Source organism: Falco rusticolus, chromosome 1 (genome assembly GCF_015220075.1).
Source record: "Falco rusticolus isolate bFalRus1 chromosome 1, bFalRus1.pri, whole genome shotgun sequence".
Lineage (NCBI taxonomy): Eukaryota > Metazoa > Chordata > Aves > Falconiformes > Falconidae > Falco > Falco rusticolus.
The window spans coordinates 75643631-75657262 of NC_051187.1; the positions used below are offsets into that span (position 1 = coordinate 75643631).

The 13632-nt window shown below is 41.4% G+C and overlaps 1 protein-coding gene across 2 annotated transcripts in view; it reads right to left on the bottom strand.

Annotated features, from left to right (window-relative positions):
- The window catches only part of JAKMIP1 (janus kinase and microtubule interacting protein 1), a 247902-nt gene that overhangs the window by 8636 nt on the left and 225634 nt on the right, over positions 1-13632 (bottom strand). The gene's annotated exons all lie outside the window — the stretch shown is intronic.

A 13632-nucleotide genomic window follows, 5' to 3' on the forward strand; every position in this document is an offset into this window, starting at 1 on the left:
CTACTTACTCCAGAGCTTTTACTAGCCTTGAAGATCTAACAGCACTTATGACATATAGGCTCTTTTTTTGTGCTAAGGTAAATCGAGGACATGAACTTAGTGTTATTTACATCTCTCTCATTAAGACAGTTATAATGGATTTAAAGGTTAATACAAATTAGTTAACCTTACACTGTAGAGACAATAACAGCATGACATGTCCAAATACAATGCCAGAGTAGCACCTTCTATATGGCGGGCGTATTGTTCTTGAGAAACATGTCAAAACAATAATGCAATTCAGCACAATGAAAAAGCAAAATCCAGAAGGATTATCTTGACAAGTAAAAAATGGAGACAATCCCTATCATGTGCATGTTGCAGAGATTAGTTAAAGAAGTGAGCACTGTCAGAAAATTGCCAACAATAAAAGACAGTAGCAACAACCAGAACAAATAGTTTACATCTATTATACTTCATTGTGTGCCTTAGCCCCTTAATACATCCAGTTACAACTGGGACATATGGTGTTTCTTCCAGGAATGAATATGCAACAGCCAGGTTGACCCACAACAGTCCCACAGCCACCCTGCAAAAACATGCAATAGAGGCATGGTCAGCCTGGTTATTTCCAAACCTTTTGGGCTGCTGGGCCACTCCTTTCCCTTACAGTTTCTCAGAGAGGCATCCTGAACATTGAAATCTTAATAAGGTTCAGCTGGTAATGTGCAATATCAGTTTCACAGACCAGTAGTAGAACGCCACTGGAACAGGTATATTTGCAGTAGATAACAGCCATGGATGTTGTAAAACCATGCTTCATATCCTGAGTTGGATTCAACCTCCTCACAGCAAGACGTTACAAAGTGAATCAACAGACTACGAGGGGAAAGCCTGTACCCCAGAGCAGCACCCTGGGCTGTGCAAGATGCTGAGGAAGCCAAGGAGGTAAGTACAATCATCTGAAAGACCTGCTGGGATTGAAAAGCACAAATTGTGAGCAGGACCACATAAGGTCCTTGGAAGCAGAGTCCATGTGAGCCCTTCAGTCTTTGGAGCACGCTATCTCTTTACCAGATGATCTTCCCAGGCAGTCTTGTTCACATTTGCATGGATAAAGGCTGCTCAGAAGACCAAGGGTTGCACTCATCTAAGCCACACCAACCTTTGGGCCAGGGGCTTTGTCCTGGGGACAGCAGTGATGCCTGCAAATGCAGACATGCTCATTGTCCTTCAGGAATTTTAATGATCTGAAAAGCACGACAAATGTCCTATAGAAAACCATTCATTTAAATTATTTGACTTAGGGGGAGTCACAGGCTTTTTTTTTTTTTTAAGTCAAGGTCACTAAGAATGGCCCACTCGATATAAAACAAGATTTTATGACTCACAGGAGACTGGGAAAATCAGCAGCAACTTGTATATTTAGAGTATAATGTTTATTCACCAAAGATGCTTTCAGAGTTGTTGCCTCCTGCCTCCTCCTTAGACACATTTGTTTTTTAATTGCTGCAAGGGAGCTGCAGCAGTAACAATGAAATATCTCCCTCTAAAATGCACAGTCATACAAGTAACCGATCAGCAGGTTTGCCTTGCTGCTGTCAGCCTAAAAAAACGGGCAAGTGAATTCACATTTCAGCAAAGCATTTTTATATCCCACTACCCCTCCAACCATGCAGGGGAAAGTGATATATGCACATCCAGAATAGATTAAGTAGCATCTGAGGAAGAGGATTTCTAGTTGTTCTGTACCCATAGCAAAAGCTTAAGAAGACAGGAGCACACAAATATTTGAGCTTTCCAGTTTTGCTTTGTTTTCCTTGCTTGATCTTTCCAAAAGCCTGTTGCAAGCCAGAATAATGGCTAGAGTAGTTTGGATTTTTTTTATTTTTTAAGTAGTTATCAAAGCAGTGTCATTGGAAGTCTGTAAGCAAATCATAGGCTCTCTGTGGTTACTTCCTCACCCTGTTCCCAGATCAGCGTACAGCAGATTTGTGTGTCAGCCTGCACAGCCCTGACTGCCAGAGACAGTGCATGCACAGCCCTGGTCGCAGGAGTGCTAAGGCGATGGTGCTGTTGAACATCCCAGGGCAGAGCCAGACTCGTCACCCTGAAAGCTTCCAGACCAACAGCGAATTTTGCTCAGAGGCAGCAAAGACCACAGGGTTTAATAACTGCAACTCATTGTCACTGCAACATATTTTATGCACCACTAGCAGTAAAAATCTAAATGGTTTTATCCCAAATTTAACTACTTGAAAATTACTAATAAAGGTAACACATTTGCTATCCCCATCAGTATTTACAGAGGCAAAACAAGTTTCCCTGGTCCAGTTCTACCCCCGTGGTAGAGGATTCAGCATACAGCATATGACCTACATAGCAGGGAGTCAAACTTGGTTATAATCCTGTCCCCCTGAGCACTGAAAAATGTGGAAATCAGACAAGATGAATGCAGTGGCCCAGATTCTCTCTGTCATTTGGGCAATTTTGCATTGCATCATTAGTCCTAATTCACCCTGCAGGGCCACAGCCATGACAGTGAGCCACAAGGCCGGTTGTATTATCATCCTCCTGCTCTGTGGCCAGTAAAACGAAGAGATGCTTGCCCTGCAAAGACCCTCGGCTGCTGAAACATCAGTGTAGCTGTAGATTGTAAGAATAAATTACAGTAACATTTAGGCTGCTATCGCTTATATTGGAAATATCTGTATCGAATTTTAAGTATATGCTTGGGACATGTGTGCCCGGACAATTCTCCCGTTTGGACCAATATCTCTACTCAGACACAGGCCTCAAGATCAATTATAAAGTGAGCATGGGAAAAAGCACAGGGTGCCAACAAGTATTTCACTTGCCTTTCCAGTACCATCATATTAGCATTCTACCAGTCAAGAGCCTGCCTAGAATCACCATGTCCTCCAATACCGTCAGGAGAGCTGGGATTTGTAGGCCACCTGACTATAGGCAGTCTAGTGCTCTGGGAAGAGCTGCAGCTGACCTGCATCCCCACTGCAAGGATACTAAGATGGTCTAAACATCTCTTCATCCTCTCTTCTTCCTCAAGCTTTGCACCCATTACATCTAAAGTAAGGGGATGCAGGACCTCCAAGGTCAGGTGCTGATATGTTAGTGTTTCTGTGTGGGATGACTAAAAGTGGTCAGAAACATTTTGAATGGAACATTTGATTTTGATCAGGCTGCAGGAATCACACCTGATTTCCTGCCAGGTCCCCTTCCCTGTTCTTCAACAGTACTCCTGACAGATTGACAGAGAGTGGGAGTCTGAAAGAATTTATTGCTCCAGGATTGTCTCAGAGATTGCAGAGCTCCTAAGCTGCTGGCTCCTCTACAGATCTCATTAGGCACGATGCCAAGAAACTCAGAGCAGTGTATCCCTGCTCATAAACTCCGAGGCTGCCAGCTCTCTGTTAGCCCACCAGGCAGAAAGAAAAGAAGCAAGAGCCTGGAAGCTCTGGAAATGTGCAACTTCTTGGCATCCCAGGCAGCCAGAGGATCCAGACAGAATTCCTCAAGCTGGGGACCCCAGAGCTTCTGATGTCTCCAGTTCTGCATGTCTTTAACTTTGGACTAGATGATCATTGTAGGACCCTTCCAACTGAAAATCTTCGATCCTATTCATTTAAAATTGAAAAAATACTCCATTTGAAATTGGAATAAAATAAAACTAAACAAATATATCAAAATCCTCTGCAAAATGGCATGATCTTTTTTTCATGCTGCACCACTTAAATAACAGGCTGTTATGGCTGGTGTACAACACATCTTGTGGTCCCATTCCCTAAACATACAGATTGCACCATTACTCAGCAGACTGAGCTTTCATCACAGTCATTGCCTCCTCACTCTTCCTCTTCATCCCAGGTATTCATGCCCTCCCAATTTTATTTTCAAAACCAAGCCCTTTAGGGAATAACATGTTTTGTGGGGTTTTCCCCTTCTAACATACCCGTATATCCAGACAGCTCCACAGAGAGCAAGGAGAAATCAACAAAACTTAAAAAGACACTAATTTTGTATCTTCCTATTGGCTAAGCTGAACAGGATTTATTTTTCTGAAACTCCTGTTGCCACAAAGCTCTATATGCAGGTCAGCAGGCTTATGTAACAGTGATGCATCTGGTGCTCTGTCCCAAATAAGTAAAACAGAATATGCTGTGACTGCTACATAACCTTGTGTGCTGTTCACCAAAGGCTCATATTCATCTTTTTTTCCTATTAAAGGAGACCCACTGAAATCTCAGCCTTCAGTTTCCCAAAGACCTTTAATTGTTACATGTTCTCAACCTGGTGCTTACAATCAGACACAGTGGATCATTTTCATGAGGCTTTTTTTTTTTTTTTTTTTTTTTAATTCACCAGTGCCCATCCATTCAAGTGCAGTTTCGCTTCTGAGAAGAAAAGATTTTGAGTTAATTCATGTTAGCTGTATTTTAATATAGTGGTTTAAGTTCAGTTGTTAACTGGTGACTTAATTCTTTCATATGCTGCTTCTTGCTCTGCCTTTTCCTTTGACCTTTTCCATTTTGTCACACATCCACCACCAGTCACCCCTCTGAAATGGTCATGGAAATGGTCAGGGACTTCACAAATGTCCACAGGACACAGCATGCAGGAGACTCCATCCAGACTTGGATGTTGTAGAAGTCTTCTCTCTATCAAAACTAGGTAAAGGTATTGTGAAGGGGAGGTGACACAAGTCAACAGCAGGTACCCAGTTCTCATGCTGAAATGAAATATGCATAGGTCCGTGACAAGCACTCGTACTTGAGAACAACAGATTTGACCTACTGCAGTAGGCACCACTATGTGTTTTATTCAGGTATCAAATACATGTAGACATCTATGCACATCCCAGTTCCAGATCAAGAAGGTAGCTCTAAATTGTAACTCCAGCCTCTGGCCAGCATGGAAATGAAATCACTGATGTTCTACAAAAGATCTAACACGGTTAAATGCAAGGTGATATACTAGGAACAAGACATGTAGCCCATGCCTGCAGAATGGTAGACAGTGTCCAGAACAGCACCAAAGAAAAATCAGAGGCTGTTCTAGCAGACAAGTCAGCATGACCAACAAGCACAAACCAGAAAGACCAAACAGGACTTTGCATGTCAGCTAGCAGGCTGAATAACAGACAACTCTTCCACATCTCTTGGGGTACCTATGCTGAGTAGCGTATGTGAAGGAGGATTTCCCTGGCATTACTCATGAGTTTGAGGATTTTCAGAATAAACAGTCCATTCTGTAGGTATGGTTTCACTTTTTTTTTTTTTTTTAATTCAATTTTAACCACAAATTAAAATATTGACACTTGGCCAGGACTATAATTTAATACCAAGTTCACCAAAAACAATGGTTTTATCTGCAGAAGTATAGCTTCAAAACTTCCTAAATTTGCATCTGTAATAACACCCAGATCGTGGCCTGTTAAGTTCATCCACAAAACAGGCTCATCCACTGAACAATTTTATGCTCAGTTAATATATGCAGTGCTATACTAAGGCCACTTAATCAACAGTATCTATTCTGAAAGTAGAGAAAAAATTCTGTATGTCTATCACACTCCATCAGCTTTCCCCACTCACTTCAAGCAATTAATTTCAAAGACTTCCTGACTAAATTTACCTAAAATACATCTTTCTCTCTACACCTTGTTAATGCATTAGACTATGATTTTATAAGTTGTTCTTGGAGATCACCAGTGGCAGCCAGCTATCAGAGATGACACTATACCTTGAGCACACAGTCCCAGGAATTTATGAGGGCAGCAGTTTCCTGGATCACCTAATCACCTTCGGTGGACTTACACACCTGTGGAGCAAGAATGTTTTTACTGCCAGAGCTCTTCTGGGTCTGTCTGCAGAGGGAAGGCTATGGATACAGATAACCTCTGCATGTTTAGGCTCTGCTTTGAACAGGCAGATGAGAAAAGAACACCTATCAATGGACAGAAAGCTGCAGTTGAAAAATCAGCAAGACTCCCTGGAAAACCTCTGGAGGAGGGAACTTCAGTCATCTGCAAAGGGAGAAGCAGGTGGAGTGATCTGTCTGGGTTAGAGTTCAGGGGTAAGCTTCTTATGACCACAATGTTTGGTTACTAGTGTTTTTTCAGCCAGGAGTTCAGCTGGCATAAGTTCATGAGCTAGCTCAGTTCTAGACTGATGGCTGAGGCAGGCAGTGATGTATTTGTGGCTTTTGGTTAACAACTTGGTCTTGCAAACCCTCCTCACACAGATCTGTTCAAGAGTGTTGGAATGGGAACAGCGTATTCAGGAGACTTAAAGATGAAGCCCAAAGTACTAGGACACAACAGTTATGTTGGCAATAAACTACTGCAGTTGCATAAGCTGAGGAAAAGCAAGAGCAATAGTTCCAAGCGTCTGCTTTTAGCATTATAGTTACAGCTTTTCCCTGACTGTGCATATATTAAGCAGATTGCAAACTTGTAGTGAGTGAGGGAACAATCTGGCTATTTATAAGGCAGTTAACCTTTAGGAATGACCTTTATTTTAACATTAAACTGGTCTGCTTCATGTTCAGAGGACCAGCATTTTCATCACTTGGAAAAAGGAGAAAATATTCCATAACTATCTGTGAAGACAGACGGAAAGAAGATTTCAGCCTTGCACTCTGAAAGATCTTGGCTGATACAGACTGTGCAAAGATGGAGTCAATGCAATCCTGAGACTGTGATGAAGCACAGAGTGAAGCAACTCCAGAGCACATGCCAGGCCAGCATTTTTTAAAAATGCTTTTCTGACACAGTGACTTTTCACTGTGGAGTACTCCCGATGACTTTCTTCTAATCAAAACAAACATAAAACACCTATCTTTGTTCAGAAGTCACCTACCAGTATCAACTGACAGCTGGACTCCTCAGCCATATCATTTAACATGGGACAGAAAACTGGGAACAATGGCTGGCACGACACTATTTTTCTGACCTTCAGTGTTTTCCTGTTTCCAGGGCAACTCACAAAACTCATGGAAGAAAACCCCTGTTGTAATTGAAAAAAATAGATTTTTATTTTTAGATTTGGTTAACTCATCCATTAAAAAAAGGAAATGAAATGGAGAGCTGCAGTAACACTGCCATAGGATAAACACAATGTTGTCATTGGCTACATCTGTGGAAATTATTAACTCAAAGTACAGCCAAGACTGTTGTTTATGGAGGTCCTGGGCTGATTTACTCAGGTTGCTTTTATCTTGCAAGCTATTTCATAAAAATATGTCAAACATTTTATGTATATCATACCTTCATTATGCTTTCTTTAATTTTCTTGGGTGATTCAAAATTAACTTTCTGAAAAAAGACCATAGGAGGCAGAACCTGCATTCCATTCACCTTCAAATAGATAAAACCAGCAAAGAAACCTTTTGTTTTCTCCAGGGAGTACTTATGATGGTCCCAAATTGCATACGAAATCCATGAATTATTCAAAAGCACAGCAGGTAACAACAAACATTTTGTTAGGTGTAATGACACAACTTAAACATGAAAAAACATAGGAGGAGTATAATTAACAACCAGAAAAGCCAAGATCAATTAAATAGCAATTCCACTGTTGCTTATGAACTTCATTGGTGGATGGTTCATCCACTAACCCCAGACTTCAGCAGTGCAGAAGTGTCCTAGCCCTGGGAGACACAAAGCTTCAAAGATTCCCTCTTGCTCCACAGGAAGACAAACCCAGAGGTTTATAAGGAGATCGACTACAAGCAGTCCTGCTTCACTTCAGCAGACCGGAGAGAAGAGAGAAGTCTCCATCTGCTTCCAGTTTCTTTGTTCTCATTGGGAATATCTGGAGAGGAATTTGAGGCATGCCATACTCCTTTTGCTGCAGCGCATTTGTCCAGTACAATCTTGCCCCAACTAACTAGGATTTGCTGCCTTAGACATTATTACCATCAATAATTCCAACTCTATTTTCTAAATGTGAAAAATGAGGTCTGGAGTTTAAGAAACATGCCCTCTGTCATTCAACAAAGCATGAGGGATACTTCATGGGACTATTTAGTACCTCTCCTGCACTGCTGTCTGACTCACTCAGCATAATGTAAGGTAAATTGTAATGATTTATGTGGAAGAAAAGAAAAAGTTCAATTCCAACACAGGAACATAGGTTATTGGAAGTGAAGCTTAATGCTTTCATGGTTTGAATTGTCCACACAGCAGTTGTACAAAGTGAGATTGTTCAGAAAAGAAGGTAAAGGGAAAAAATAAACACTTCCAGAAAACTAGTGAAAAATCAATCAATCAGCAAAGTACAGATCCTCGGATTCCTCTATCACATAAGTTATATCACAAAATAATATCATTTAGGAAGTCTAAGAAAAAGCCATGACACATGTCTCCTTAGAAAAGTGCTGCACTGTTTATGAGAATAAAATTCAACTCAAAAAAGAGGAAAAATTCAAACATAAATAGCTGCTGCAGTGCTCTTTAATCATAACAGACGACCTTCCCTTTTGACTGAAGGCCTCAGATTGGAGATAATGCATCTAATATATTACCAGCTATACCTTATTCATTTCCAATTTACATTTTGTATCTCCCCAGGTAATCATTATTTAGCGATACAGAAAAGACAATTCAAATCTTCCTTACACCCAGAAGTCATTTTATTCTAAGTGATATGAATTAAGGGATGTTGGCAAGCTCACAGGGAAAAAACAGACCTTCACTGAAAGCATGCACTAATTTTTAAATAAAATAGTTCATTCACCCTTATTTCCTTCCACTCTTCCTCACTCCATTATAAACAGATTCTCATGTGATGTTTTCGGAAGATTCATCAACAGCACTGGGATGAACCAGTTCAACTGGAGTGCTCCTCCAATGGAGAGCGGCTCCACAGACAGCAGCCTCTTCCACGGCTTGCTGCACAGGCGGCTATGGGGCAGAGACCGACCGTGCTTTCTCTCCATTTCACCCTCAAGCCAGCATCTAACTAGCAGCACCAGGCACCAGAGACAAAGGTCAGCTCTCTAAGTCATTTTTAGCCAAAAAAGCTGGAAAGGGATTGTCATGGCTAATTAGCCAGACATTCTGTATCGTATACCTTTGCTTGAGCATACAAAGCTGCTGAGGATTAGGTGGCTGATTATCTTGCGAATTCCATAGCCTTGAGCCTGAGAAAGGGCACCAAGCTCATCAAGAACAACACTGGACAACTTCCAGGTGCGCTCACTTCCTCGGCATTTCTTACAGAGGCATTACACCTTCTTTCCTCAAAATATGTAAACCACTGTCTGTTGCAGAGGCAAAAGGAAACACACACATTCCTCTGAACTTCCTCCATTATTGCCCGAGGGATTTAAGCACAGAGCTGGGCATTCAGTTACCCATCTGATGCTGGAGCCAGACTGCCCTGGGTACATAGGCCATGCCTATCCTCTTATTGCTGTAGTCTAAACCTTGAAATGCGCTCAGCAGTGCTTTGCCTGTGGCTATATTTTCATAAGACTACTGCACACAGGAGACTCCCCTATATTCATTCTACCTACCTCATCTCTGACAGGAAGAAGAATAATGCAGATACTTCTCTGATCCTGCAAATCCTTGGTTACACAAGAAACAAGCAATATGAGTGAGAGCTTTTCAGGGGCAGAACCTGTTTTATCAGCAGAGGCTACACACCAGTGGGAATTATCGGGAGAATTTTTATTTCAATGAGTCTAATGCTATTCAGTCTGCTCAAGTAATGCCCATCTTGAGACGCCCAGGTGGGTGTTAGCTGCAAGGGTTAAGTGCTCTTCTCCCACCCACCTTTTTGACAGCACCAAACATTCCGAATTGTAATAAACACCAATGTGAGCAAATGATAAATACTCAGCTGTTCCCTGTGTTACACCAACGAATGGGAAGCACCTTTTCTTTCAAGTTCTCTTCTATCTAATTACAGCACAAAATTAGAATAGAATATTCCAGTTTACTAAATTACTTCTGCCAAGGATTCGAAACAGCAACTGCTGCCCCATTAGCTGCTCTGCAGCTGTGTGAAATGCCACAACTGCCAGCTAACACAAAAGCCACCTCTAGCCCCTGACCTGGAGGAGGGAGTGGGTAGAAGTTTGTGCCTGGCACTTGTATGCTACATCTTCCACTCCTTCCCTTTCCTCCAGAGGAGGGCTCATTTCACAGCCAGACTCTTTAGTTGGTTCTTGAGCACAAACAAAACCACCTTTGTGCTGGGAAGGAGGGAAGGAAGGCAACACGAATGGAATTGCTGATGCAGAATCTTTCTTTCCCGTTTCCCCCCCAGCAGAAGCCGCCAGGACAGCGGCAGCCTCTCGAAGAGAGCAGGCTGACAGTCTCAACAAAGCAAGTCACAAAACTGCTCTGGCTTTTCAGGGCCAGACAAAAAGGAAAAGAACTGGGACCCTTCTAAAGCAATGAGAGGTTTCCTTTGTAGGACTGAAGGCTGAACGAAGGCTCACGAGACACTGCAACTTTACCGCTTTCTTTTATTTCACTGCTTTAGGCTTGAGCGTTATTTCACAGGCTTAGCCAGCAACTTCCATTGGTAGCACAGTTGAGCTGTGGCTACAGGAGTATGTTTAGGCTTGGTTTCCAATGGAGACGGAGCATTCATCACTACTGTGCCTCTACTACCTGCATTCTGGCGTTGCTTTTGAACCCAGTGGCCACATTTAGCTAAAACTTTGGGAAAAAGCCTCAAGCTTCTTACCAGTTTCCAAGAACTCAGAGGCCTGGTAAAAGAAAGCAACTCCAACAATAAGCTTCCTCACTATAGGAAAAATGACACAAGTTGGGATATTCCCCCCTACAGAGACAGATTGCCAATAGCATTTAATGACACCTGTTGCCTAACTGCTGGGTAATGCAGCCTTCTCTCCCATAAAACAAAGTGCCCAGTCATGGCTGGCACTGGGCTGTGCCCTTAAACAGCTGTAATCAACAATACGGACTTACCTCAGCTTCACAGAAACCACCTTTTCTTGGTTTTCAAAATGTCCAAACAGTATCTGAATCCCCGAGAGCGAGTTCACCCATGGGATCCATACCAGACTGCCTGCTGACAGCGTGATTGAAGACTGCAACAAATGAATGTCGTAGGTGCCATAATTCAGGGGCTCTCCCAGTGAACAGCACCTCTGGAATTACTAACGTGTGCCATATGAAAACAGGCTTCGAGTGCCAGCCTGTCTCATACTTCACAAGCCAAGGGCCTAATCCGCACAGGACTAAGTGTTCATTCAAGGGACATAGGCATTACATTAACCAGGGTGCTGGTTGCAAGCACCCCTTGATTATTTTGTTTATCTAGATACCCAGATCCTTTATGGCCTTTACATTGGTAATACCAGGTTACTATAGCAACCTCTGGGACCTGCATAATCAAGATAGCAGAGAAGAGCTGATAGCTGAATTAATGTATTTATAGCCTTGAATAAGAAACTTTAAAGATTAAAGATTAATGATCTATGGAATTCATATATACTCTACTCATGATGTCACACTTATTTAATCTCTTTTTCCAAATACAGTTACATTTAAATGCTAACCTAGAGTATGTAATACAATATATTAAGACAACACTATTTAAACTTGCTGTTTATTTTCTGTTTTCAGTTTAGCATACAATTAAACTACTTCATAAAGTCAGAAGACTAATGTACATTTTATAGTAAGGTTAATCATAGCTTGTAGAAGCTAGAATTCATAACCAGATTTGCAGATTACATACATTTTCACAATATTTAAAATGAGTAAATTCAGAACTAGGTAGCCAGCTTATGGAATATTAAGCATAATGATAACATTCTCCTTCAGTTTGCTATTTTCCTGTACTCAACAGGTTCTTTTTAAGAAGTCACTAACTTTCACCGAACTAGAGACTTGCTTGCTTAAGAGTCAAGCTCATAACAGATCAACATAAATGTAAAAGTTTGCTTGACAGCTCTTCAGCAGACAAAAGAAGATATCTCTCCTGAATGATCTGGACCATCAGGTCTGGATGCAAGTTGCTCACACAACCAGAATGATGACATGAAGGAGATGTATGTGGAGGGAGATACCAGGGAACTGAAGTATTTTTTTTTTCTTTTGCTGGACTGTCATTAAAAGCCAGGTTCAGCTGCTGTAAGACTGCCAGGCAGCAAGCACAGTTTTAGCCTGTGTTTCCTTCATTACTACTACATGAACTGCCCAAGTGTGTGCACGTGACCATAGGTCAGAAAGGCATGGGTAGCTCTGTTTGGCTTTTAACTGCCTCAGGTCCAGGACAGGCAAGAAATTCTCGTTCTGAGTAATCATCCAAGCAAAAGAGACAAAACAGTGGGCCTTCAGGTGAGATTTAAGTATCATACAAGTCGTATGGTGACCTTCCACACCATCACAAAATTCTGTCTCCACCAGACAATAAATAAATGTTATTGTTCTTTCTCAGGCAGGTTCCTTTCTTATTTTTATTTTTATTTTTTATATATATCCATACTAACATAAATCTCTGAGCCAATTCCTTCTCCCAAAGGCAGCAGGATTATTTATCTGTTTTTGTGAAGGAGGGAAACTGAGCTTCAAAATGCAGTGCCTCAAAGCCATACACTATAAAAAATCCCCACCAGTATCAGTGGAGGAACTGATGAGGATGAACTAAATCCACTGTAAGAACCTTCTATCACTGCAGCCTTAACACAAAATGCAGAAGCTTTTTTTTGCCCTTGGAGTCTCGTAAAGCAGACAGCGGATTCTTGGACTGAACAGCTCTGTCATTGGATGGACAGTTGTATTTTGGGGGTCTTAGGTTGTTGGTTGGGGTTTTAGCTTTGATTTCTTACTGTGGGTGATTTAGCTAAGAAAGAGCTTTCGTATCTTCTGTATTTGGCCTTTTTTTCCCTCATTGCTTCTTTTGCAATCTGTAGATAGTATAGGAAGGATAGGCCCTCACAAGTCCAGTGGAAAATTTGATTTTGTTACTCCATAGCCATTTTCCAACAAAAACACTAATTTCAAAGACATCCAGATAAAACTGGGGAGGGAAGAAACTGATTAAATTGGGTCCATTTACCTGTTTTCCCAGTACTGACAGAGTTCTACTTAATTCCAACCAACCTGCATATGACACCAACCCAAAACCCATCACACTCTACATCTAACTTCACACTTGTAACATTTAGAGTTATTTACCCCTTTGATATTGTAAAGCTTTTGGCTAAGATTTTTAAAGCCTGCCTTCCTTAGCCTCCTAGCTTTATTTAAATGGCCTGTTTTTTAAAAGTGCCAAGTATGTCACACCATCACAGAGGTCCGAATGCTGCTTGGCTTTTCTTGGTTGTGGTCTCACATGTCACAAGTGAATCTTCAGAAAGTCTTAGACCGCACTTTGCAACGCTCATATCAACCACCAAGGAAAAATCCTCCTATTCTCCTAGTCTAACAGAATGATGAGAAAAGGGTTTTTTTGACCTATCACCATTCCCTTGTGCCTTTGAAAATAAACATTACATCTCTCCAGCTAATATGACCATACATCAGTTCTTAACACCTTTCTGCACCCTCCTGTGTTCTAAGCCTTTTATTTTAATTGACTTAAGAAAAGGTTTCATTAGAGATGACAGCACACTGGCTAGCAATTAAAATATATCTATATAATTTCTGCA